Genomic DNA, 27,414 nt, shown 5'->3' on the forward strand with positions numbered 1-27,414 from the left:
TATATATATATATATATATATATATATATATATATTTCCATCTCTCAATCTCATGCTTATAAAATTTATTTCAGGTCCAAGTATAAGATTATACACATTGTGTCTATACATGTTCATCTCAAACTCAGGGACTCTACATTTGAAGATGACAAAAAAAGGTTCTAGATGATGGTAATTGCTACCCCAGAAGGCAAATGCTATGTCTGGCAGGAAGACTTCTTGGCCAATGGAAGTTACATGAGAGTCTAAAAATCTGAGAGCATTAGAAATTACAGCAGGAATGAGAGGTATGAACAGCCTCCAAGGAAACCTGCCTTCATTTCATAACCAACTCAAAAACTAACCAGCAACAGTCTTTGCATAAACATAGTTGAAAAGAGACAAAGTCTGCTACTATTTCCATCTAAACTCTTTTAGAGAATCTCCCTCCCCCTCCTCACCTCCTATTCACCAAATTGTATTTAGGATATGACCTTGTGTCCAGCCTAGAAAGTTCATCGGGGTCTTCTGTTCATTGACCTTTCAGACCCTCCCCATCTTCAGTCTTACCTCTCAGTTGATGGGGATGACCATGCAACAGCATGAACTTCTTGACGTGACTTTTGCACCTGCCTTTCCTGGGAAGCTGATTCCCTCAGTGGTCCCCTATAGAATAAATTCCACTGGTTCAAATCTTCCTCAATGTTAGTTTGTCTTGCTTGCATCATCAGAAATGCATGATAGTTTCTTTGAATGTTTGATTAAAGAAAGAAGCCAGAAAGCAGAGAAATCTCTCTCAAATCATGGAATATCAGATTATAGAAGTATTTTCTGTACTGCTGAAATTGTAATGGGTCACTTTTTGCTTCAAACTCCTCTAGTGACTCCTTTTGGAAAGGAGTTTCATTGTGTTTTCTGTGTTTTTATATGTGTTTACAAGTGTTTTCTGGATTTTACATTCGATGTGATTTACAAGGGCAGGGCAGGGAAGGAGAGAGGTCTAGAGAGGGGCAGACTAGTCCAAAGCTGTCAGTAATGGAGTAAGGCAGGGCTGAGGGAGTTGACACCATCCAAATTCTATAATCACATAGCATTTGAATCCCACCTGTCTACATTAATAACCAACATTGCCAATACTTGTTTTGATTAATCATGAAGCTCATGTTTTATTCCAATGCCAAAAATCTTACAATTTTATCAGTGATCAAGTTGATGTTTGGGTCACACTTTCCAATATCACTTCTATCAGTGATAGAGCAGATATTTTGGTCTTTTTCTCTTCATCAAATGCTTTTCTATTACTCTAAAAATAAAATCGAATTCTGGGTCATACCATGACCTACATGATCAAGCCAAGTCTTTCTTACTCTTTCTCGTTCCACTCTTCCCCCTCTTTTCACATTTTAATTCCTCTCCTTTCTAGTCGAGCGACTTCACTGAGTTCATTTCTGCTGTAGACCTTTGCATTGATTCCTTCTGCAGCCCCCTCCCTCAAAGCCCCAACTAACAAATTATCTTTCAGCATCAACTCAAATGTCACAGTTCAAGGAGTCTGTCATGCTTCCTGGAACCTCACTCCAGCTCCTGACTCTTGATCATGTTCTACTATTTTCACTCTTTGGATTGAGAGAAATTACTCTAGAGCAACCTAAGATTTAGCTTGTTTGCTTGTTTGTTTTTGCATACTCAGTCATCTTAGTTTCTACCCCTTGTTTGCCATCAAAGAAATGTCAATTTCTTGAGAACAGAAATTTTTTTATTCCCTTCTACTATCAAGCCAACACATAAAACTCTACCTTGGTCACACCTCCATCTCCTCTTCTTTTTTTTAAAGTCTTGCTGAAGTAATATCACAACAGGCAGGGAGTTTGCCTTGCATGCAGCCGACCTGGGTTCAATTCCTCTAACCCTCTCAGAGAGCCTGGCAAGCTACTGTCGCTCCGCAGAGCCTGGCAAGCTCCCCATGGTGTATTCGATATGCCAAAAACAGAAACAAGTCTTACACTGGAGACATTACTGGTGCCCTCTTGAGCAAATTGATGAACAAAGGGAGGACAGTGCATACATATGAACAAGAAAAATGCCCTCAGTTTCCATTTCTAATACACTTCTCTCTGAGTTTGGCATGCGTATGTGTTTTCTTTTGCTTATTAAAATGTCCCTCATTTGAGCTAGGCATCACGCTCTTTTGGCCAAGATTAGGATTCATCAATGCCATCACTGCTTTTTTATCCTTCCTTCCCCTCTGATGCCACATTACTCTGCTACATTATTAATATGAGCACAAACAGCCTTCTTCCTAGATGCTTTCTACTTCCATCCACTGTCAAACTTCTTTGCCCTCTACTTTCAACATCTTTCCTGCTTAAAGTCAGTTACTTCAATCCTTCCTCTTACCTAAAGAGTACTTAAGAATCTCTTTTTAATACAGCTTTTCTAGAACAATCAATATTATGCAATCAGTATTTTTTTCTTCACTGGCTTTCAAAAAAAAAGAATTCATGCCTTATATGGTCATCTGAGAAAACCGTTTTGTTACATACCACACGCATTCTATCATATTACCTCCTATACTCATCACTCTGACCTAAGCAATTTAAATTGTTCACTTAATTATATTCTTAATATAGATTTACTTTCTACTATTACCACTATATTCTCATACTAAATATTTTAGAAGACACTAAGGAAAGGAAAAATGCCTCATATAATTAATATTTACAATGTGTTAAGCATTTTATAAATTATTTAATTTGCACAATAGCCTTTCAAATGAAAAAAAACAATTAAAATGTTTTATAATATATAAATATATATATTTATAATATATTTATAATATATAATATATATATCAAACCTAAATAGAGAGAGAGAGGGAAAGAGAGAGAGAATAGAAGAAATAAAACGTTGTTCTTGTTGAAGTACAAATTGACAGTAGTCTTTATATTCTACTCCTGAGGAACATGCATGAATTCTTTGGCTATATTCACTATTATGTTTAGTATCTAGCATAGTTTTGTGAATATAATAAACATTTATTTCATTTCTGGTATATTCATGAATGTTTATATAATTGAAGAAAGGTGTCTGAAGTGGCATAAAAGTAAATTCCTAAATTCCAAAGTAATGCAACCCTTTCAAATATCAAAGTCAAAGTTTGGTATTATTTTTTTTTCTCTAGAAGTATACAAAGTTCTGGTTGTTTACAAGTTCACAGCCATTTCTGCCTTTGCCCTTCTACCCTACACCACCCTGACAAATCAATCCTCAGTGCCCAAGGAACACAGTTCATCGAAGGCGTGAGTGGACACTCAGCATGGGTGAACATCGAGGCTGAGTCCCATTCTGAATAAGGTTCAAATTGAGGAAATGAGCTTCTTTGGAGTTCAAGAGTCAGTACAGGTATAGAATAGGAAAAAGAAAAATCAGCTTCTACAAAGACCCAGAAGTGAGATGATGTCTCATATAAGAAGCCGGAAATAGTTAAGAATATCTGGATGGACCTAAGATATCCTCCAAACCTCCTATCCACAGCCCTTACTGCCTCTTCCAACAGAACTCTCTTTCTGCTGCCATAGCAATGTTTTATTTTATACAAAAGTGTGGCACTAGATTAATAAGAGCAAATCTTTCTCCTCACTAACACCATCCCAGTTATGGGTTGGGACGAAAAATAAGCGGGATCAGAGACTTTCGTTTCTTAAAATTTGAAACCAGAACACTAAGAACATAAGCAAGACATGAATGAGAATTAAAACAAAGATGTGTATGAAGCGACATAAGCGAGATAAAAAGTTATCAAAGAACAGGAGTTACTTAAATCCATCAGAGTGAAAAGGACTGTAACAGAGAAGCAGAGAGCAACAAAACATGATCCCAGAGCTTAATCACTTAATCACTTAACTTCCCATTAAGTCGTCGATTTGCTCGAGCGGCCGCCAGTAACGTCTCCATTTGTCCCTGTCGTGTGCTAGTGTAGCCCAATGGCATCTGTTCTCTCCGGGAACATGAAGGGCCTCAAACCGATTGTTCATGATCTTGACGAAGAAGTCTGACCATCTGGTAAGTGGGCGGCCACGGGGTCTTTTGACATCCCGTGGAATCCAGTCAGTAACAGCGCTAGTCCAGCGGTCATCTTTAAATCTCATTACGTGACCAGCCCATCTGATTTTCGACACCTTGGCAAATGAGACAGCGTCCCTGATTCTTGATCGTCGACGGATGTCAGAACTCCGGATTCTTTCTCTAATATGAGTGAAACGTGATATTCCAAGCATAGCTCTTTCTATTCTTCTTTGGGAGACCTGAATAGCATTCTCATCTTGTTTGCATAGGGCCCAGGTCTCTGAGGCATATGTTAATGCAGGAAGAACAGTGGAATCAAAGAGATGTGCCTGGAGCCGGAGGTTTTTCGTCCTCTTAGCTATTTCTTCGACGTACTTGAAGGCATTCCAAGCCGCTCTCTTCCTCCTGCGCAGCTTGGGTGCCAGGTCATTTGTCATGTTGACCTCTCGACCTAGGTGCACATAGCTGTTGCATTTGGAGATGGTTGTTCCGTTGAGAGTGAATGGGGCGTCAGGAACGAGGCTGTTTCTCATAAACATTGTCTTCGTAAGATTCAGCTGTAGTCCTACCTTTCCACACTCACGGTCAAAGTCGGCCAGCATTTGTGCCGCTTGGCTGATGTTTGGTGTTATTAAAACAATGTCATCAGCAAAGCAGAGGTGGTGTAGTTGCCAACCATCTATCTTCACTCCCATTCCTTCCCATTCCAGTCGTCGCATGATGTTCTCGAGGGTGGCACTGAAGAGTTTCGGTGAAATGGTATCACCCTGCCGCACCCCTCTCCTGACATCAACGATCACTTCTTCGTAGAATGGTGAGATCCTGGTAGTGAATCCGCAATACAGCTCACGGAGGATCCTGATGTATTGGGCTTGAATGCCCTGATTGGCTAGGGCTTCAATGACCGCTTCCATCTCAACGGAATCAAAGGCCTTCTTTAAATCAATGAACATTAAACAGAGCGGCATCTTGAACTCCCGAGAAACTTCAATGAGCTTGGTTATCGTGTGGATATGGTTGATGGTGCTGAATCCTTTGCAGAACCCTGCTTGCTCACATGGTTGTCCTTCATCTAGTGTTCTGCCAATCCTATTTAGGATGACTCGAGTGAACAACTTGTAGATGACAGACAATAGGCAGATCGGGCGATAGTTGCCAATGTCATGGATGTCTTCCTTCTTGAACGGTCCTGCTGGTTTTCCACTGGGATGGAACCTTGCATTCAGACAGGTAGCGAGTGAAGAGCCGAGCCAGTGTATTGATGAGTACTGACGGCAGGTTCTTCAGGTGTTCAGGTCTGACCTTGTCTGAGCCGGGTGCTGTTTGTTTCTTTACCAACGAAATGGCGTGTCGGATTTCGGAAGGGAGAATGTTGGGAACGACGTACCCATCCTGTGGAATTTGGTATGTCGGCAAGTGGACATGGCTATCGAAGAGATTTGAGTAGAAGTCATGGATAATCTTCTCCATTGCCGTTCTGGAGGATGTGATGGATCTATCAGGACGTCGGAGGGCAGTCATCTTAGTCTTGTAGTTGGCGAAGGACAGGCGGGTGTTATGAATACTTTTCCTGGCTTCTGCCGCATCTACCAGTACTTCTGCTCTTCTCTCTTTGAGGTCTTCCTTGATCGCATCTCTGCACTGCTTTGCGTGCTCGGACATTAGCTTGTGGTTGCCTGAGGCATGCGCCAAACCACGCTGGCGAATTAGCTCAAGAGTTTTCAAAGACAGGCGATTTTTTGTGGCTATCTCTCTCTTGGCGTTCCTCGCACATTCATGGAGGTGCTGAACCAGTCGATCGTATTCCTCGTCAATGTTGTCAACAATGGCATCTTCCCATGTTGCTGCAATAGTACCAAAGAGTTCCAAGTTGGTGGTCATTCTGGGAGTTCTCTTTTTGAACTTTGCAGCCCTTTCTCCCCGCTCTGTGAAGTAGAATTTTGCACGAAGGAGACGGTGGTCCGATCCCGTTCGAAATTTTGGGACAACAGCGACATCAGTCAGGCAAAACCGTCGATTGAATATGATGTGGTCTATTTCATTGTGGAATCGTCCACCGGGAGACTCCCATGTCCATCGTTTAGATTCTGCCTTCTGGAACTGTGAGTTACCATGAATGGTCTTGGTCGATATGATGAACTCAGACAGTCTCTCACCCTGTTCGTTCCATTCTAGGCCATGGGTCCTGATGTGAAGTTCTTCAGCTCATCTTCTCGGTCCTATCTTGGCATTAAAATCACCCACAATGATCTTGTAGAAGGTGTGGTCTTCTTTATAGAACTTCTCCAGCTCCATGTAGAACTTCTCGATTTCTCTTTCATCATAATGAGATGTTGGTGCGTAGACAACGAAGATAGAAACTGCAGGCATTGAGCCACATCTATTCAAATGTAAACGTCCGATTAGGGTTGTTAGGCATTCGAATGAATCAATGCTCTTGGCCAAGTTTGTGTTGACAAGGACGCTGACGCCTCCAACACCTCTTTTATCACATGTTCCGAGGAACAATTCTTCTCCAGTGTCGAAAACAGCATGGTGAGATTCGTGCCTTCTTGTCTCGGTCAGACCAATGATGTCGTACTTGATCATTCGCGCTTGTACCATCAGGTCCTCGATGGATGCATCTGATGCTAGCGTACGTGCATTGAAAGTACAGGCGATCATTTTTGTCTTCCTTCATTGTGGCAGCCTAGTTCGGCCTTGAGATTTTGTCGACCTCTCCTTTCTCATCCTTCTCAGTGCTGCCATGTCGGTGAAGCCTTCAGGGGCAGGTGAATGAGACCAGTTGTAGTTACTGGTTTTGGCATATGGAATACACAACGGATAGCTTGCCAGGCTCTTCCGTGAGGGCGGAATACTCTTGGTAGCTTGCCAGTCTTTCCGAGAGGGATAGAGGCTTTTGGGGCGACCTCTAATCACCCTTGTAGGTGTTACCATATTTGAACCCTATCAAATACGGTACGACAGTTCCGGAAGATGGGTTTTTAGTGTCTTATGATGTGTCGCGCGGCCACGAAAAGCGTCCTGGAGTGTGGCGACGGCTGGGTAGTGGAAGCAGTGAGATTAGATCTAATCATAAGATTAGATCTCAGAGCACTCTTTTAAAAATAAGATTTCCTTTTATAAACTCATTTCACAACATTCCCCCTTAAGTATGCATTGAGTTCTGGCATTAACTTTTGTTTTTCCAAATATTATTGGAGCAAATGAAAACAGCTTCTCTTTATATCTCTTTGCTTTTCTCCAAATAAGCCCATTTTACAGCTTGTATACTTGAGGCATTGAGAAGTGACTGAATCGAATGACTTCTTGGTGACCTTTCATTTAAAGCCTACGTATTTACCCACTTAACATTATTCATTTCAATGAATGACTCTCAGAACTGTGTATGAAGAGCTGTTAGATCTCACACATGTCTCGACAGAGATTCTTTTAGTCATACCTTGCTTCTCATCCAGTGTGTCACTTTCATACTATAATTTATTAATATGCCTAAAATAATCAAACAATATTTCTAATATTTGCTTAATGACTTTCTAGTGCATGCCATTATTCTGAGGTTGCCATTCCATCAAACTAGTGTAAATAACATTATAAGATTGTGCTGGCAACATAAAATTACATTCTTCAAATCATGTGATTCAAAATAGTTTATTGTAATCAAGTATGTTGTCACTGTCACTGTCCTCCCATTGTTCATTGATTTGCTCGAGTGGGCCCAATAACATCTCCATTTTTTTGAGACTTGTTGTTAACTGTGTTTGGTATATTGAATACATCGCGGGTAGCTTGCCAGGCTTTGCCGTGCGGGCAAGATACTCTCCATAGCTTGCCGGGCTCTCCGAGGGAGGCAGTGGAATCGAACCCGGCTCGGCTGGGCTGGCTGCACTCATGGCAAACACCCTACCATCTACTACTCATTTACCTTCCTCAGAAAACAAAAATATGTGTTTTAGGCTTTCAAATGAGTGCCAATTAAAAATCTAATCATAGTTGCTTCTAGCCACAACAGAAGCCACTTTGGGCTATTTTTTTTTTTATTTAATTCACTATCCTTTACTTATAAGCAAATGTCCTAAAAGTATGGTAGACAAGGAAGAATCTAAACATATGCATGTATTGGCAGATTTTGTAATGGCAAAGGGGTGGTTAAGATGAGTTGTTAATTTTTTAAAATTGTTCCATTTCCTCTCCAGCTGTTGCCATGGAAGTTCTTACATGAAGCATACGCATGTATGTACTCACATGCACAGTAACTCACACAGTACTTTTGTACTTTGATAGTTATCTGTAGGGTAACATTGGTTTGTCCTTTCTGCCTTGCCGCAGGGAGCTTAGGTTTATTGGATTACTCACATCACAGTGCTCCCATTCCTCTGTGTTTACTTGTAACTTCTTTCTTTGTGCTCTATTAACTTGTAAATATTGTTTTTCTCTTCTCCTTAAAGTTCTTTGTATAGTTCATTCAGAGCAATGTCCTTTTTGTATGAACACAAGAAGACAGTAAATACCATATTTTTGTAACATGGGAGTCAATCAACTCTGAATGATATTTACCTCCTGGACATGTTCTCTCAAACTAATCCTCAGGTGCCCTTACTTCCTAGCACCCCCAGAGCAGGGTCCCAACGAGGGACTGGATAGACCCAGGGCAAGAGGTGAGCTATGTGTTACCCTGGCATCGAAATGTACCTGGCCAAAGTGTCATAATGTTTAACTATAAGTTAAGAGCTTGGTCACGGACAAATGTTGTCATTTTCCAAAAAGTAATAACTAGCTTCAGTCCCTGCTAGGGTTAGGAATGGTTAATCTGGCCTGAGCACTGTAGTCTGAGTCTGTGGCAAGATGTTCCCAGGAGAGCTGCCCTACAAGCCTCAATGTATCTCTTACTGTGTCCATACAAAAATAACTAATATTAAGAAATAGAATTAAGATGTTAATTAAGATGTTAATTAAGTTGCTGGACTAAGGAGAAGAGGAACACCCCTAGGTAGTGTTTCTGCCCTTGAGCCTGAAGGGCAGTCAGGAAAGGCTTTCTTATGTTAATTTTGCTGCCTGACTGGGTGTAGCATCTACCCCCAGTGCAAGTGGGTGGAGAGTTGGAGGGAGAGGAGAGAGAGAACAGGGCAGCAAGATGGAGTGTGGAGAGACTAGCAAGGGGGATAGAGGGAGAAGAATGGAGGAGCAGGCAAATGGAGAGACAGAGTCCAGGCTGCGAGATGGAGCACAGAGAGATGAATGGGAGATACCACAGGAGATGGGAATGAGGGGCAGTGTGAGACTAGAATGGGGGCTCAGAGAGACTGGGGCAGGCACGCGGGGAGAATGGAATAAATGACAACTGATCAACCACCAGCTTGGCCCTCCTTTCCTCCTCCGTCTGCCCCATGGCACGGGCCATCCCAGCTGGGCAAGTGGCCGAAGACCACCCCCAACCGGGGCGAGTGGGAGAGCCGTTAGGGTCCCCCCCCTAGCCTCCCAGAGATTATACAGTTATCCACTTTTTATTATAGTTGATACCAAAGAAACCTTTCATTATACTCTTACTGCTTTTCCTGCGCATCAGTAAAAGTAAATAAAATAGCAGCCAGTGAGCCACAGTGTGACTCTGAAAAAAAAAAAGTAGCATATTCAATCAATCTCAGATTCCTTAAATAAGCACAACAGATTCCTTAAATAAGCACAACAACTTAAATAAGTACAACATAAATAAGTACAACCGGAGGTAATGGATAGTGTTGGATTCAGGACACCCAATCAGAGAGAATTCGTTCTAAGCTGGAAGGATTTAGGCCAGAGTCTCTTGGTGTTCCAGCAACATTCTTCCTGAACCTGAAGGTGAATAGGTTCCTATAGCATTATGGGTTTCTATGGCCAGTAGAAGATGCATTTAGCGTGACATGGAGGTTGCAGAATGTCAAGGATGATGTCCCTTACCTCCCAGATGTCACTGCATCTAATTCTCTGGCTGATGCTATGAAGGCAGACAACAGAAGGATAGCAGCACTTATTTTGTTGTTGTTGTTGTTGTTGTTTTGGGGTGTCACACCCAGCCTGATTCTGCACTCAGGCATCACTCGTGGTAGTGGTCCTTTTCGGTTGCTGGGAATCAAACTAGGGTTGAGCACATGCAACACAAGAGTCTTAGCCACTGTACTATCTCTCGGCCACTTAATATCGTGTGTTGTTTTAGATTTGCAAAAGCTCCTCACTCAGGAAGAATCCCAAAGGCAGGGAGCATGTATTGGAGAGTGACATCCATCCCTTTCGGATGTCCCTCTGGACTTTGAAAGAAGCATCTGGCAAAAGGGCTTCTGGGAGCCACATGTTCCACTCCTAGGAACCTGGGCCACGGAGCTATTGGGTTAGGACTATTCCAGGAAAACATACTCTGCAGGCCCACAACCCAAGACAGAGATTGGTTTCCCGATAGACTTGAAAACCTCAGTAATACTTTAACCACTAATTGTAGATAGCTGTATACACGTCCTTTAATTGGAAGGATCAGTAATGATTTTCAAGGGGAGATTTAATTTTTTAAACACTAATGTCTCTTAGCCCTGGGAGTATTGGGGAGGGAGGGCTGGAGCAAGTTTCGTCTGGTAAAGACCCTTAGCCATGCACACTATCTCTCTCTCTCTCTTCCTTCCTCTTTCCTTCCTTCTTGCATCAAATTTTCTTGAATCTAAGACATATTAAAATTTAATTTTCTTTTCTCAGACTTTACTCTATATTAAATATGCATGCTACCAAAATTGTCCCCCAGAAAGATTGCGTCAAGTGACACCCCCCACTCCCATTCATACCACCAGAGGGATCTGACGTAACACACCTCCAGCTTTGTAACCAGCTTTTCTTCATCTTCACTGGAATCACAAAGGATTCTATTCCTCTTGTTTGATTTGCACTCTTTTAGTCATTGCTTTAAATTATCACACTTTAAATCTAACCTTTCAAAGTGTTTATATTAGTGTGTTTCAGAATCATAAATCAACCTTGCATTCTTCGGGCAAAATCTCCAAGTAGAGGATGATGAATGCTTCTCCTATGCCAGCATTGGTTGGGTCTCCCTCATTTAAGATTTTCACATCGATATTAATTATGGAGACAGATCTTTGACACTGTCCAGTAGCTGTGAGCACTAGAACATAAACATGACTGCGATAGTCGGGGCGAAACATTGTGATCGCTATAGGTGTGGAAATAAAGGGAAGGGGTTTCATATGGCCAAATAAGTGAGGCAGTTATATGCATTTTTTTTGTTAGTAAATAGTATTAAAAAATTATAAATGCAAATGTATCTCAGATCAAAGTATTCAGTTAACAGTTGTTTTCCCCATAGTTTATTCAATTATTTAGCAGACATATAGAATGTTTTCTATATAAAATATTAATTGAGGATATTTAAGTAATTCATTTAACATTTTGAAACAGAAGTAGTTTTCTTTTTGTTCTATATATGGCAGAAATCTTACAAAATTAAATGAAGTTTTATTATTATCTAAAATGATTTAAATGAAAGCATATAAGGATTAAAATAAAAAGTTATAAATTTCCCCTTCAATGTTTGAAAGAATATTCATAAAATCCCCCAGTTCCACTGATTATTCCTTATGATTGTTTTATTTTTCTCTCCTTTTTATTGTTGTGGATAATTTGAGTTTTGTAATCTGCTTTGGCACTTTTAGAAATTATTGTTATCTAATAATAGCTTCACCATTAAAATTGAAAAATTAAAAATAAAATTTTAGGGGCCATAGCTATAATCCAGAGTGTAGGGCACTTGCCTTGCCCGTGACTAACCGTGGTTCGATCACTGGCACCTCATATGGTCCCCAAGCACTGGCTGGAATGAGCCCTGAACACAGACCCTGAAGAAACACTGGGAACTAGTGGGTGTGACCCTAAAACATGAAAATAAAATATTTTTTAATTAAAAATAAAATTTTATAAATATACTGATGCTTTTAAAAAATATTTTTGTCCATAAAAATATTTTTTAGTTCTTGCTATATTCATCTTGTTTACAATATTTTTTACAATATTCATCTTTAATTCAATATTTTGAATTTTCTCACCTTTAGTCCTTAGTTTCCAAAAGGACTATTTTATAAAATATATTTTATAAAAATACTTATAAAATATATATAAAAATTTATAAAATATTTTCTTGTATGTGATTTTATTATTTAATTGCTGTTATTTTATTTAAATTACACATTGTTCTTTGTAAAGGGCTGGAGCGATAGCACAGCGGTAGGGCGTTCGCCTTACAAGCGGCCAACATGGCCGACCCAAGTTCGATTCCTCTGCCCCTCTCAGAGAGCCCGGCAAGCTACCGAGAGTATTCGATATGCCAAACACAGTAACAACAAAGTCTCCAATGGAGACGTTACTGGGCCTGCTCGAGCAAATTGTTCTTTGTGAAAAGTGTAAGATTTATGTGTTCCCTCTATTGGTTAATTAATATAAAACTTCGAACCATGAGAGTTTGCTTTTGAGTAAGTCTAACAACATCTTATAAATTTTACTATATACTATTTTCCTATAATGTTATAAATTATTAACATATTAGGCTATTTATATGATTCAAGAATTGTACAGGAAAATGATCTATGATCTATAAATCTTCTATGTTTATTCAGTGTATATCAACAGCTAAACTTATTACATTTAGTCAAAGAATTCACCTGTACAATTTCTACTCTGAGATCTAACACGCTAATATTTCTAAAAGCACAATAAATGTGAAAAGAGCAGCAATGTTTACATATGTGTTCAGAATTCATATAGTCTAAGTAGTACCTTCTTTTTAAGAAAGCAAAAAGCCATTATTAATCTCTATCTGCTACTGAAATAAAAATTTATGATAATTTTTTCAAATACAATTGTAATGACCTTAATGTATCCCTATATTTACAGACTTAAAATACATTGAAAACTTGTTTGATATAATAAATATGTAGCTAAAAAGTGTTTTGCTAAAATATATAGCAAAAAGTTGTTTGCCATTATGAAAATACCCTTTTGACTCATTTAATCTATTTGATTTGATTTGAAATTTAATATTGTCACATGATTTTTGTTTGTATTTGCATTTTAGGTTAATGACCAGCAAATGTATTCTTGGGAGATCCTGAGACCCATTTAGATTGCCTATGAGGTTAATGGCTAGAGTGATAGCACAGAAGGTAGGACATTTGCCTTGAACTCAGCTGACCGGGGTTCGATTCCTTCATCCCTCTCTGAGAGCCCGGCAAGCTACCGAGAGTATCCCGCTTGCAAGGCAGAGCCTGGCAAGCTCCCTGTGTTGTATTTGATATGCCAAAAACAGTAACAACAAGGCTCACAATGGAAACGTTATTGGTGTCCACTTGAGCAAATCAATGAACAACGGGAAGACAGTGATACAGTACTACATGAGGTTAATATTTTCGAAACAATTATGGAAGGCCATTTGCCATCTCGGTTATTCGTGTACATCAAACCAGTCCACAAACCAGTAAAGTTGTTAGGCATTACTCTGCAGTATAATAGAATGTGTGCTTGTGTGGGTTTGTATTTTTAAAGTTTCCAATTTTATATAAAACTTCTAGTGTAAAGTAGGGGGAACGTTCTGATGATGGGTTAGGCAAAATTTTCTTAAGGTAGTATATAAAAGTAAGAAGCATAAAATAAAAAATTGATATCTTGGGCTTTATTAAAATTTAAATCAACTCTTTCAAAGACTGATAAAAAGTAAAGGAAGTCTTAGCGTGGAGGTAAAAATTGCAAAATAGCAAAATACAGCTGATAAAGGGACAGTATTAAGAAGCTACAAAATACTCAAGATTTACTTATAAGAAAACAAACAACCTAAATGAACAAAGGATTTGAGCTCATTCCAGTGAAAAGATGAGAAGACCAAAGAGATCATTTAAAGGGCCAGAGCTCGTGCTTTGCACTTGCAAGTCCCTGGGTTTGATCCACAGCATCACAGGCTCACCCCACCTCGTGCCCCAGAACCAGAATATAATCCCACGGCCACTGAGTACATCTTGGGACCATCTACCTCCTCCATGAAAGTGGAAAATATATCAGATATAAGTCTAGCAGATAAGCACCTGCAAATCTGCTCAACCTCATTAGTGTTTGAGGGAAAGTCAATTAAAACCACAAAGATAGCTCTGTACATGAGAACAAAATTAGTTTCTTTTTTTTAAAAAAAATCAAGTCTTAGTGAAAGTTGAGTGAATTGAACTCTAATGTATTATTAGTGGAAACATAAAATTGTTCAACTTCTTTGGTATATTTTACTATTTCTTTATTATAATTATAGGCATGTGGGACAGAAAGCTAACATCTGGTTCTTTAGCCAGAGAAATGAGATATATGTCTACACAAAATCCTGTATACAAATTTTTCTAAATAAATTTATTTGTAATAAACCCAAACCAAAAGTTCCCCAAATATTCGCTGACCAGTGAATGCTAAGAGCAATCATGGTGCAGTGACACAAAGGAACAACCCCCAACAATAAAAAGTGCCCAACTATTGATGCATGCGCAACACAGATGAATCTCAAAAATATTAGGTTCAAAGAACCCAGACTCCATAGGATCAATTTTATTTCTTGGTATTTGCAAACAGTAAGTATAATATAAGGCCATAAAACAGATAGTCCATGACAAAGGAGAGAGGCATTTAACCTCAAAGGGTCATGGAAATATCCTAGTTTATTATCATGGTGACAGCTATACAAGTGCATAGGTTTACTGATATTTACAGAATTACACATTAAATTGTGAATCCTATTACATATAGGCCAATCAGCCTAACAATTCAATTTTAATTTATACTACAATGCATACTCACAGTCACGGTCCTCCTGTTGTTCATCGATTTGCTCGAGTGGGCCCAGTAACATCTCCATCGTGGGATTTGTTGTTACTGTGTTTCACATATCAAATATGTCATGGGTAGCTTGCCAGGCTTTGACATGTGGGCAAGATACTCTCGGTAGCTTGCGTGGCTCTCCAAGAGGGGAGGAGGAATCAAAACCGGGTCGACCATGGGAGCCTTGTGCAAGGCAAATGCCTTACCCACTGTGAGATCACTCCAGACCATCACATCATCACTTATTGGTTGTTTCCAGGTTTTTTTTTGAGGGTGAAGTATTGGACTGTGCTCAGCAATGCTCAGGGGTCACTCCTTGACGTGCTGAAGGATCATTATGTGGTGATACTGGGGACTGAACTCAAGTAAGCCACGCAGAGACAAGTACCTTATCCATGATACTATTTTTATGGCCCTGGTTGTTATATTTTTAATCTTTAAATTTTCTATTTTATAAATTTTAACTACTTTAATGGATGACAAAATCATTAGATATAGGGCATCTTTACAGCATACAGCCGAAGAGAAGGGCCACATGGAGGGCGGGATCCACAGCTCCCGGAGGAAAAAAAAAAACAGGTTCCAAAAAAAGCCGAGATCATCGGGAAGTCCCAGATGGGGTAGGTACCGCATCCCGCCTCCCCCAGATGGAACCCCGGTGACCAGAAGCCTCTACAAGCACAGCTCGAGTATGCGGGCACTAGGACTTTTCCTCAAATCTGCCGGGACTACAGCTCCCAGGTAACCTCAGATTCCGGAAGTCACGCCCACAGCCCGCCCCCCAGCGCCATCTTTACAGCATACAGCCTAAGAGAAGGGCCACATGGAGGGCGGGATCCACAGCTCCCTGAGGAAAAAACAAAAAACAGGTTCCACAAAGAGCCGAGATCATCAGGAAGTCCCAGATGGGGTAGGTACCGCATCCCGCCTCCCCCAGATGGAACCCCGGTGACCAGAAGCCTCTACAAGCACAGCTCGAGTATGCGGGAACTAGGACTTTTCCTCAAAACCTTCTCTCTATATACAAAGTGATCAATGGGAAGTAAACCACCCAATGTTTCTCCCTGAAAATCAGCGTTAAGATTGGAGCACGGCCACAGCCCCAGAAACACAAGGACTTAATGCAGAACCCAGCAGCTTGGAGCAGAAAAGTGAATGGACTATGCGTTAATCCAGGCCATCATGTCTGCCCAGAGGGGAAAGGGTGTTGCTCCCTTCCGCCCTCCTTCCTCTGGAAAGAAAGATGGCGGCCACATGGGAGCCTTGTGGACAGCAGGTATGAGCCGGGGGTGTGGGGTCCTCTAAAACCTCATGGGAAGGGGGGCATTTCGGTCCGCCCTTCACGCCCTACCGAGGTCACCAGTTGCCCCCTGCGAGCGGCTTTCCAGCACAGCCATGGCCCCAGAAGCACAAGGACTTAATGCAGAACCTGGCAGCTTGGAGCAGAAAAGTGAACGGACTATGCGTTAATCCAGGCCACCATGTCTGTCTGGAGGGGAAAGGGTGTTGCCCCATTCGCCCTCTCTTCTCTGGAAAGAAGGATGGTGGCCGAATGGGAGCCTTGTGGACAGCAGGTATGAGCCGGGGGTGTGGGGGCGACTAAAACCTCATGGGATGGGGGCGTTCCAGTCCGTCCTTCACGCCCTACCGAGGTCACCATTTGCCCCCCGCGAGCGGCTCTCCAGCACAGCCACGGCCCCAGAAGCACAAGGACTTAATGCAGAACCCGGCAGCTTGGAGCAGAAAAGTGAACGGACTATGCGTTAATCCAGGCCACCATGTCTGTCCGGAGGGGAAAGGGTGTTGCCCCATTCGCCCTTTCCTCTCTGGAAAGAAAGATGGTGTCTGCATGGGAGCCTTGTGGACAACAGGTATGAGCCGGGAGTGTGGGGGCGACTAAAACCTCATGGGAAGGGGGGCGTTTCGGTCCGCCCTTCACGCCCTACCGAGGCCACCAGTTTCCCCCCACAAACGGCTGTCCAGCATGGCCACGACTCCAGAGCACAGAAACCAATTTCTTAACTATCTGACTTTCAGTAGAAATACTTCCAGGGTCAATAAGTAAAATAGCAGAAATCCAAAACCAACATTTATTTCTGGAACCCAGCTGTAGAAAGCAAATCACTTCACAATGCTTCTTCAGCATGTCTGATTTGGGGGGGGGGGGGGGGTAAACTCTAAATAATAGTGGTGAATCTTTTATTGAAACAATGAATCTAATCAAAGCAGATAGAGTGTTAACTAGAATTCATCTGCCTAACAGGAACTGGGAGGGGTGGGGGATGGGGTTTTATTGGGGTTCTTCATGGTAAAAAATAAGTATTGGTAAAGGCAAATGTGTTTGATATTTGCATGACTGAGACCTAAACCTGAAAGCTTTGTAACCTTTCCCACAGTGATTCAATAAATAAATAAATAAATGAATAAATAATTAGATATAAAATATTTACTTATTTAAAATAAGAATTTACCATGACAAAAGTTTAAATAATCTAAAAATGAAAATCATGGGGCTGGAACGATAGCACAGCGGATAGGGCGTTTGCCTTGCACGTAGCCGACCCAGGTTCAATTTCCAGCAACCCATATGGTCCCCCGAGCACCACCAGGAGTGATTCCTGAGTGCAGAGCCAGAAGTAACCCCTGAGCATCTTTGGGTGTGACCAAAAAAGCAATAAATAAATAAATAAAAATGAAAATCATGAGATATAAAAATTTAGACAAAACAGTATTTTTTAAGTAAATTACTTAGTTAAATAATTTTTATTATACTATTTTTGGCTTCATTCTTTCTCTTCACTATTTTATTAGATAGTGGTTTTAAAATGAAATTTTTTTGAAGGCTTTGCCGTGCAGGTCAGATTAAGAATTCGGTATTCCCTCCTACCATGTTCATTGTGAGTTTTCTCAACAACACGAGAAAGAAAATAAAGGGTGAAAGGTTGGATGATTCAACAGTTGATCAACAACTTTTATATTGAATGACAGTTTTGATCATTTCCACTGTGCACATTTTTGCACTCTTATGGATAGAATCCTGTATCAAGTTTCTTTTTTATATTCACTACAGCCAAAATGAAAACATTTCTCGGATGTTCAGTACCCTGAGTGAGTTTATTTCAAGCTTGGCTTCTCTGCTGCACTTCTGGAAAGGACGCACCGCCAGAGGACACGTTGAAATCCTGACCAGCTATTCCTCTGGGCCACGCAGCTGGGGAGTCAGCAGAGAAGACAGTCACTGACTCTGAAAGGCACTTCTATACCAGACAGCGAACAGATCATAAATATTCATGGCCGTTACAGTGAATTACATAAATAAATACCATCCACTAAACCCAAACTAAATGTATCCATTTTGTTGATGAACGTATCTTCCCAGATTTCAGATTTTTACAGGTAGAAATGTCTCCTTATGCCAAGAAGCTAGGAGCCTGGCTGAGTGAGATTATTTAATAGCTCAGGCTTTCTGAAAGTATTTGAAAAAATGTTTCTTTCTTTCTTTTAGAGTGGAAGGGTTTCTTCTCATTGTAACTTCACATCTTTATCTGAGCATCCAGTCTTTGATGATGCTTTTGCTAAGTCATATGGATCAACTGAATTCTGTGACAGTCTTTTATGATAGTCTTTGTAAACTACTTGTGGCCTGGCTAATTACTTCACATAAGTAGCATACAATATTGTGGCTGTTTCTCATAGCTACTTCTCTAGTTTTTATATAGTATCTCTGTTTTCCTTGTTAGAGTAGCCTATGACAATTTTTGGCAATGGAAGGACATTGTAAACTTCCCATGGAAGGAAAGCTCACTCCCATGTAGAATCTATAGCACTGATCTACAATTCACTTCCTGATGCCACCAGTGAGCCTCATTCTAGAGATAGCAATTGTTGTCTTACATTTATGCTAAATAAACACCTTGTTCTATGTCATATGTGGCTATCTGGGCACAAAACTGAAAGAAAACTGTTTATTTGTGAAGTTTAACAAGCATGACAAAATAGTATAAAGATCAACAGAGAGATGGATAAGGATGGAAATCTATGAGGGCTACCATAAATTTTCAGTATTCAGAATCTCCTAGTAATTCTTTGTGTATCTCAGAGAAGGGAAATTCTCCTATTAGCTCAACACTGAACATAGAAAGCTCCTAGATGCAGATGTAATTAGCTATTGTCTTTAAGAAATGTCCAATTATGTTAATCAAACTGAATTCAGATTTCTCCAAATCAAAGTCTTTTCATTTTCTTGTCATTTCTGATCCAACATTAGATAAAAGATTTCATCTTATGTCGATACTATTTGATTTCAGCATTTTCTGTTCCTCAGGTTAAAATCTTGAGGGGAGAGAGAGGTAGAACAGAAACTTGATAGCTTACCAGACCTAGGTTTAGAATAGATCTAGATTCAGATTTCAAGTCTGACATTTTCTAGCAGTGCATTAGAAAATCACCTATACTCCATGGTTTTCATATATAAATTAGGGATAGTAATAAGTCTTTCTCAGAAATTTGTAAAAATGAAATACAATGTTGTCATGGAACAGTACAGGTACATAACTCTTTTCTCCTTCTATAAGTCTTTCATCCAATGTTGCTCAAATCTTTGTATCATATGAACTTGCTAGCAACTAATAAAGTCTGCCATCTTAATAGCAAAATAAAACAAATGAACAAATATCTCAACCCCTGCCTAATTCTAAAATTGTTTCACTGCAGCTTTTCTAGCAAAAAAAAAAAATGGTACAGAAATGCAGGGATTAAGAATCACAAAATGAAGAGATGCGGTACTTGCAATGATTAACGGTCCCTTGAGATCAGGGGGGCCCAGCTCAGATTCCCCTAAAGTATTTTTTGAAAATTGAACACAGTTTACTCATGATAAAATTACCCATTATCCTAGGAAGCCAGTCAACTTTTCTATGTTTCTTTCCGTTGTTATTCAAAATACCAGCTATCAGGTTTATAATAATGCTTCCATATCTCTAATTCCATAGTATACACACAATGTATTTTGTTTCGAAACATGCCTTCACATCACCTCTTTTTTTTAGATTAAAATACTCTATGGATTTCTAATTGAATCTTATATCTGCCATGAAACCTCAGGGACTGCTATTAAGTGAAATGAGCAGGAGAGACACAAAACTGTCTCCTATGAATTAGGGCAAGGTGATTTTCAATTTTCTGTTGGGTTTCTATAAAAGATGTCAAGACTTTTCTCTAGTTAGAAAAATAAAAGTTGGAAATCAACTTTTAAATGTTAGTCAGATTCTTCCCACTTGTGTGTATATGTTTTTAATCTTAGCCACAATGCTGACTTCTAAAAGATAAATTCTTAGTGGCAATAATTATTCAACATGTAGATCCCTAACCTACTGAACAGAACACCCAGAACCATGTGCTATATAATTTGCACATGCAACAAAGCTTTATCAAGGTATACATAAGAATTTGTGCTTATTATGGAATAACTATGTCACTAAGAATATCAATGTAGGAATATTAAGCTAGGAGACACTTGCTATCAAAAACAAAATATCAATGTGGAGAAACTCTCAGCTTCAGTACCTTAGGAAGTCAGCTTAGTTGAGAAACATTATTAGAAATATAATCAGTGAAGAGGTCAGATGAATGCCATGAACCCACACCAATATGCCTGGAATATTTATTAAAAAGGAGGAATTTGGACACAGTCAAGCTCACAGTAAGTCCAGTGGATGAAAATGAAGGCAGGGATTGGAGTGATGTAGCACAAACCGAGGACACCACAGAGGACCAGCAAAACACAGAAACAAGCAGAGGGGTCCTCAAGTGGACGCTCTCTCACATCCCCCAGAAGGACCAGCTCCTGCTGATACCTTGATCTCAAACTTTAATCCCTAGAATTGTGCCACAATAAATTTCAATCACTTAAACAAGTGGCTTTCAACTTCTGGTCTCTGATGAGGGTCTACAAGTACAGAAACAATGGAAACTAACAAGTTTAAAGCATTCTAATGTAGTTCCTTGTTATTTTGGCAACCCTGACAAATGAAGAAGATTTGCCATGACAGAAACTGATGACAAGTACAAAAAACATCGTCCTCTCCTTCCTGAGAGACTCTGGATTTGATCAAGGAGTCTGTGATCCCTGGTAGGTCAGCGTGACTAAGCAGAGTTTACCATTAGAGCAAGGATTAGGTTTGTGGAAACTCTAGGAAAATGAAACTAATGAGAATGGGGTTAGGATTCAACGTCTAGGTTTTTTAGAAATGCTGTTCAAACAGCAAGAAGAGGGCTAGCTGCTGCTGGTGTCACCAAGGAAACCATGGCAATGGCCAAGGTAGAGAGACGGAGACTCTAGGCTCCTTCTCTAAAGCACACATAAAGTTCAAACGTGAACTGGCTGCAGAAAAAGTTGAGCAAGGTTGAGTGGTGGGAAACTCGGACTGGACACATTACATACAACTCATACCTATGTAATTATGCTTCTGAAATTATTCTTTCCCTTGGACTTCTCTTTAGAACATTTCCAGTGTCTCAAAATACAGGTTTCAGAGAGTATACTGATTACTCTGGGCCTTGAAAAAGAAGCAATAAGCAACCCCACAGAGGAAATATGTGAAGGCTTATTTGTCATGAAATCATAGACTGGAGTAAAGTCTAGCAGAGCCTAAGATCCATTCCCCTGACGCAAAGCCTTTTCTTAAAGATAAGAAACTATCTTATAAAGAAAGGTAAGAAGGCAATTTTCTATCTTTTTTTTTTCTAGCTATCTGCTACTTGGAATTGCAAGGGAAAGAGGAAAGACGCAGGACTGAGAAAACACTTTGATAACACCAAAAACCCACAGTCATATTTGCCTTACGTATTATGAAGAGATTTTTGTGCATGTTATTTTTATTCTATGCTCTCAACCACCCCACAAGGAAGATATTATCTTCCTTTTACAAATTAGGGGGGAAATTTTCAGTTTTCTTTAGCTAAAAATGAAACTCAGGAACTCAGAACTGGTCCAAGTTCAGACATCTGGTAATTACCTGCTGAAACTTCATACTGAGAACTTCTAGCTCAAAATCTTGTATTTTCTTCCCCACCAAAGACATTTGGAGAGATTAAGTACCATGATGGAGAGAGAAAAAGAAATAAAGGGGAAAGGTGGAATAACAGGCATGGGAGGAGGCAATTTCTCATTTCAGGAGAGTCGAATTAAAGAGATCCCCACTCCCCAAAGCAGGCTAGTGTGGTGGTTGTTCTCTGTTGTGCCTTAGTCTGGTCTAATCCTCTCTGATCTTCAAATGAGCCCATTATTCTAAAGGACTCAGTTTCAAATCCTTTCATGACTTGAGCATCATTACCGTCCATCCTTCCTTCAAATGAAATCGCAACCCCATTAGCATTTCTTCCTAAGATAAACTGTAGCCTGATGGTATTTTTGAGCTTGTTCTCTAAAACATCCTCATATTGCTTATATTCCCACTCGGTTCTGAAAATCAGGATTGGATAAAATCTTGCATTTCATTTTTTATCTCTTGTCTACTATTCTCTTCACAATTAAGGCTTTTGGTCCATGAGAACATGATCACTTAATATACAAACCATTTTTCCCCCAATAAACTGTAGTTTAAGCAGTGAGATATGTGCTTAGGGCCATGTTTGATTTTGCTGACTATGATTTTAGCTGGATTTTCCTTTTATTAACACCACCTGATAATTAGATAACCAAAGAGGAAAATAAGTGATAACTGATTTTAAGCTTTACAATAGATCCCCATTTTCTGAGTTACTGCTCACTAGAGGTATTATTTTCTGTTCAAGGCAGTGAGCACTAGTAAAAAAAAAATGATTATCTACTTCTGTTGTTTGCATCCGTTACCACTCAGATGGGCTGGAGTGATAGCACAGCCTGTAGGGCGTTTGCCTTGCATGGGGCCAACTCGACCGACCAGAGTTCGAATCCGCTCTCCCTCTCAGAGAGCCAGGCAAGCAACCGAGAGTATCTCGCAGGCACAGCAAAGCCTTTCAAGCTACCCGTGACATACTCGATATGCCAAACATAGTAACAACAAAGTCTCACAATGGGGACGTTACTGAACCCGCTGGAGCAAATCGATGAACAATGGGAGGACAGTGCTACAGTGCTACCACTCAGATATAAGCTGTAATATTAATTCATAACCTGCTATGTATCACTCTCCAGGTGTTACCTGTTTTCTTATCTTTTTTAATTCCATAACATTAGAAAATGGTAGCTCTATCTCCCAGAGTAGCATCAATCTCAGTCGGTTTAATTTGAAGGCTGTGTGATATCACGCCATACCACCAGCACACTCAGGCAACGGAAAACAGAGAGAGAGAGAGAGAGAGAGAGAGAGAGAGAGAATGTTATAAGGGAAGGGTAAAAGTACATTTTACCTATTTTCAGAGTATATAATGTTATCTTTATAAATGATAGTAGAAAAAATTAGAATGAAAAACTTCTCTTCAGACCACTGATAACAGTTAAACTAGATACTTGGGAATTTGATAATCTTACAGATAAGTATCTTCATCTTAGTTTTGCCATCCTTCTTAAGCCAAGTCGATGAGGTTCATCTAATTTCTCAGTTTACCAGAACATTTTACAGTTATATTTGCATTGTTAATTAACTACAGTTGCTAAACGGTGGGTCAGTTCAGTCACTAAACATCCAATTAATAGATATTAGTATGCAGCAGACCAAATGCTCCATGGATAATTTCATTTCTAACTGTTGATTTTTAAGTAATTGATCTGATCTACCATGCAACTAAGCCACTTGATTATTAAGATGCTTGAAATACTATGTGTGGTGTGCCAGCCATTTCAGAAATGCAATCATTCCTTTCAATGTCCTGTTCCTCAAAAGAAGCACTGGCCCTGGAATTAAAGCAAATAAAAATAGGTCTGTCTATCTTATATTTTTAATGAATCCATTTCCTAATGATGTGTTCTCTACCTAAAATAAATATATTATCTTTTATCTCTAAATATTAAGAATGTCTAACAATGAACTAAATTGCCTTTAAAATGAAATACAGTAGAGTTCTTTAAATTGTCATGCCAAAAATGAGTTATTGGTACTGATTATTAACAATGATTAATTTTCAGGGTTTTATCAGTGATTTTTAGATAAAACATTTTAGTTCACAATTTGATAAATTTTAAAAGAATATCAAGTCACCATGGCATTAAAGATATTTAACTTTCTGTACAAAATAAACAATTTAACTAACAAACAATTCCACTAATGCAAAAGATTGCATATACTTACCTGGCAGGAGAGATGCCATGATCACAAAGGTGGTTTTCCCAGGGTGAGGCTTATCGATTACACTCCAGATATGTGGACCCCTGCAATTTCCCCAAATGTGGAAAACTCAATTGCATAATTTGTGGTAGTGAGGGACTGTGTTAGTGCTCTCCCCTGAAAAAAAGGGGAAAAAAAGAGAGAAAGATTGCATAATTATGTGACCAACCCAACTCATGAATGTAATTTTAATGGAAAGATTAATGGTTTTTAATTGTCTGCATTTGGGAAATTTAGAGTATAATTTAGAGTATAATGTATGGACTGACCTCCCAGGATCCAGAACCCAAAGGTAGACTATTGCCACCTATTTTATTTTTATTGAGATTACTGGTATATCCTCTTTGTCCCAATTAACTCTTGCATTTATACCTTCCAGCTTCTCCTTTGGAACCACTAATTGCTCTCACAATCTAAAGTTAGAATTTATTGTTTGTTGTTTGCTGTTTAATTACTAGTTTTCTCTATATATCACAAATGGATGAAGTCATACAATGTTTATTTCTTAAGTTTGGCTTAATTCACTAAGTATCCTCTATATCTCTCCATATAGATGCAAATCATGGGATTTTTAACGTTTTTGTAACTAGATAGTATTCCACTGTGTATATGTACCATTCCTTTGTCCAATCATCAGTCAGAGGCATTTAAATGGTCAGAACTGAAAGTATTTTAGGGGCAAATTAATCCAGAACCTCAAAAAAACTTGAAGTCGGTGTTAAATGCCATATTACAATTTCTTTACCTGTATAAACTCCAGCTACAAGTCTGAGTCTTATGATGAAAACTTTTAAAATAGAAAGTATTTTAAACTAATTATATTATGGAAATGCATTCGACATTACAAATTATTCATCAAAATATAAAATATTTAAAATAATATGGCAAGGGCAGTCTTTAATTTTGAAGCAAAATGTAAGCCTATATTTTATATTTTAAAGAATACTTCAGTGAGACCAATTATAATAATCATAACATTTTGACCCAACCAACTTTGTTATAAGTTCCAGTGACTTTTCTGGTCATAATATTACTTATTAATCATTCATAACCTAATAATATTAATTGAAGGAATAGAGTAAGAATGGGTCAAGTATGGAATAAGTGAATTCATAAACTCAAATCATTTGATCAATGCATTCAACACACCCTCACTCTGGGACACATCAATAGAGAAAACCATAATTCCCTCCAGATCTCCCTATCTAGAAGTTACAGAATGTGTCATGATGTGTTTAAGCCAGATAAAAACCATGGATGGCAAGGATTCAGAATGATCAGAAATGTAAAGTTTTTCCAGAAATGTCTGAACTTAGTGGTTTACAGGCTTAGTAGTAGCCACAGTAGTAATATTACTAGCAGTAATTGTAATTGTTATAATGTATTATAATGAGTCGTACAAAATGCCAGGTTCAAGTCTAAAATCTGCATTTATTTATCAATTCTTCATATCTACCCTTTATGGGACCTTTTATGACTATCCCCATTTTATACATGAAACCACCAAGATTCAATCTCTCTGAATTACAAACAGACAAAAGTGAATCAGAATTGCAACAGATTCAGGGTTGTAGAAAGAAAAGGTACTGAGGGTAAAAACAAAAAAAAAAAGAGTATGAGATAAAGCCATAAGTATCAGCAACAGCAACTCATATATGAACTTTGTGTGACATATGAACTATTGTAACTTTACCCTAAATCTATTATTAGGTAATGTCTTTGGTAGAGAAAAGTAAAACTTAAGCACGCATATTCTCACTTCTATCTATTGGCTCACAATGCCACAGAAGCATTCTCCTGATACTCCTGTTCTTTAATTTCCTCTCTTCCTTTAAAACATAAAGTCTCTATGAAATCTCTAGTCTACAAACCCCACTATTAAAGTATTCCAACTCTGGGTTAGAGAGAGATAGTACAGCAGTTAGGGTAATTGCTTTGCACTTTGCCAACCTGGTTGATTCCCGGCACCAGGTATGGTCCCTTAAAACAAAACAAATAAATATTCCATCCCCCAAATGTTTATTACATTAGTCAATAATTCTATCTGATATATAGCACTAATTATTCACTTGTATTTTTCTAATATCCACATAGAGTTTACTCATTCTTAAGACCAGAAAGCATGTCCAATTTGCTTCCATAATTGTTCCACAGTGTCCAGAACAGTTAGTGCATAACTAGAAGTTACTCATAGATTAAAACTTACTACATGATATTTTGATTTGTTTATGGACCCCACACAGCATTAGTGATAGTCTACACTTGGGTCTCTGCTCAGGGATCACTTCTGGCAAAACTTAGGAAACCATTCTATGGTGTTCTGGGGATTGAATCTGGGTCAACATTGTCCAAGACAAGCAACATAACCTCTGTACTATCTCTCAGACTCAAAAGCTTACTTTAGAATAGAAACTGACAAATTGATAAATATTAAGAACAGTGGAGTCAGTTGTTAATAATGTTCCTTTAAGGAGATATTTCCTAACCTCTCTATCTAGTCTTTCTGGGTATTTGTTACATAATTAAGAGATTTAAATCTCAACACTGGAGAATTATAATGTGCTTGGCAAATGTCCAAAATGCTGCCCAGATTAATGGAGGAAGAAAAATAAAATCATAATAACTCACAACACACATATAAGTTGTCACTGATTTTCCAGTATCCTACTTCACGACTAGTATTACTTTCAAGATAAGCATTATAAGATTAGGTTTCTTCAGTATTTTTGTTGTTTCTCTATACCTTTCAGTTCACCAATACCTGGCCCTACTTTTTAAACAAGATTTAATTTTTAAATTAACCTTAACACTTGAGAGGTGCTTTTCTAGAAAAGATCTCCCAAGTAGGAAATTCCATCTCTTTCCATAGTTATCTATTCCACTCAGCCTATTCTTCCCTATTTTTAATCTAAATCCTATACATTGCAGTAGGGTCCATTTCCGTGTGTTTTGACCCCTGCAGTGTAATGAGAAAAGAAGTTGATTATCATGAATTGACGAAACCATTCTCTAAAGAAGTACTAGGAAATGACCCAGGCCTCTCATAATTAGTATATAATCACAGTCATTTTAATTTCTACTCATAAATCTTGTTTCCTAGTTATTTTCAACCTCATTACTGAACCTGAGTCCTCTACATTCTTTCCTGCAGAAGCAATTGCTTAACAATAGAACCCAGAAATTATCTGGC

General features: G+C 39.0%; 1 long non-coding RNA gene and 1 other non-coding gene across 4 annotated transcripts in view; one reads left to right on the forward strand and one right to left on the reverse strand.

Moving 5' to 3' along the window:
• LOC130028416 (uncharacterized) overlaps positions 1-27,414 on the reverse strand; it is a 226,799-nt gene that overhangs the window by 117,903 nt on the left and 81,482 nt on the right. Inside the window, exons 2-3 of one of the 3 annotated variants that reach the window (XR_008793172.1) lie at positions 24,189-24,341; positions 18,023-18,130 (exon numbers count right to left, since the gene is read on the reverse strand). This is a non-coding gene — a long non-coding RNA (uncharacterized LOC130028416). Of the gene's footprint in view, positions 1-18,022; positions 18,131-23,126; positions 23,226-24,188; positions 24,342-27,414 lie in introns of those variants that run through there. The other 2 variants (XR_008793174.1, XR_008793173.1) reach the window with 2 other exon arrangements.
• LOC130028463 (U1 spliceosomal RNA) lies at positions 24,181-24,344 on the forward strand. Its single transcript, XR_008793194.1, has one exon. It is a non-coding gene; the product is annotated as a U1 spliceosomal RNA (small nuclear RNA).

Source organism: Sorex fumeus, unplaced genomic scaffold (genome assembly GCF_029834395.1).
Source record: "Sorex fumeus unplaced genomic scaffold, SorFum_2.1 ptg000039l, whole genome shotgun sequence".
Classification (NCBI taxonomy): domain Eukaryota; kingdom Metazoa; phylum Chordata; class Mammalia; order Eulipotyphla; family Soricidae; genus Sorex; species Sorex fumeus.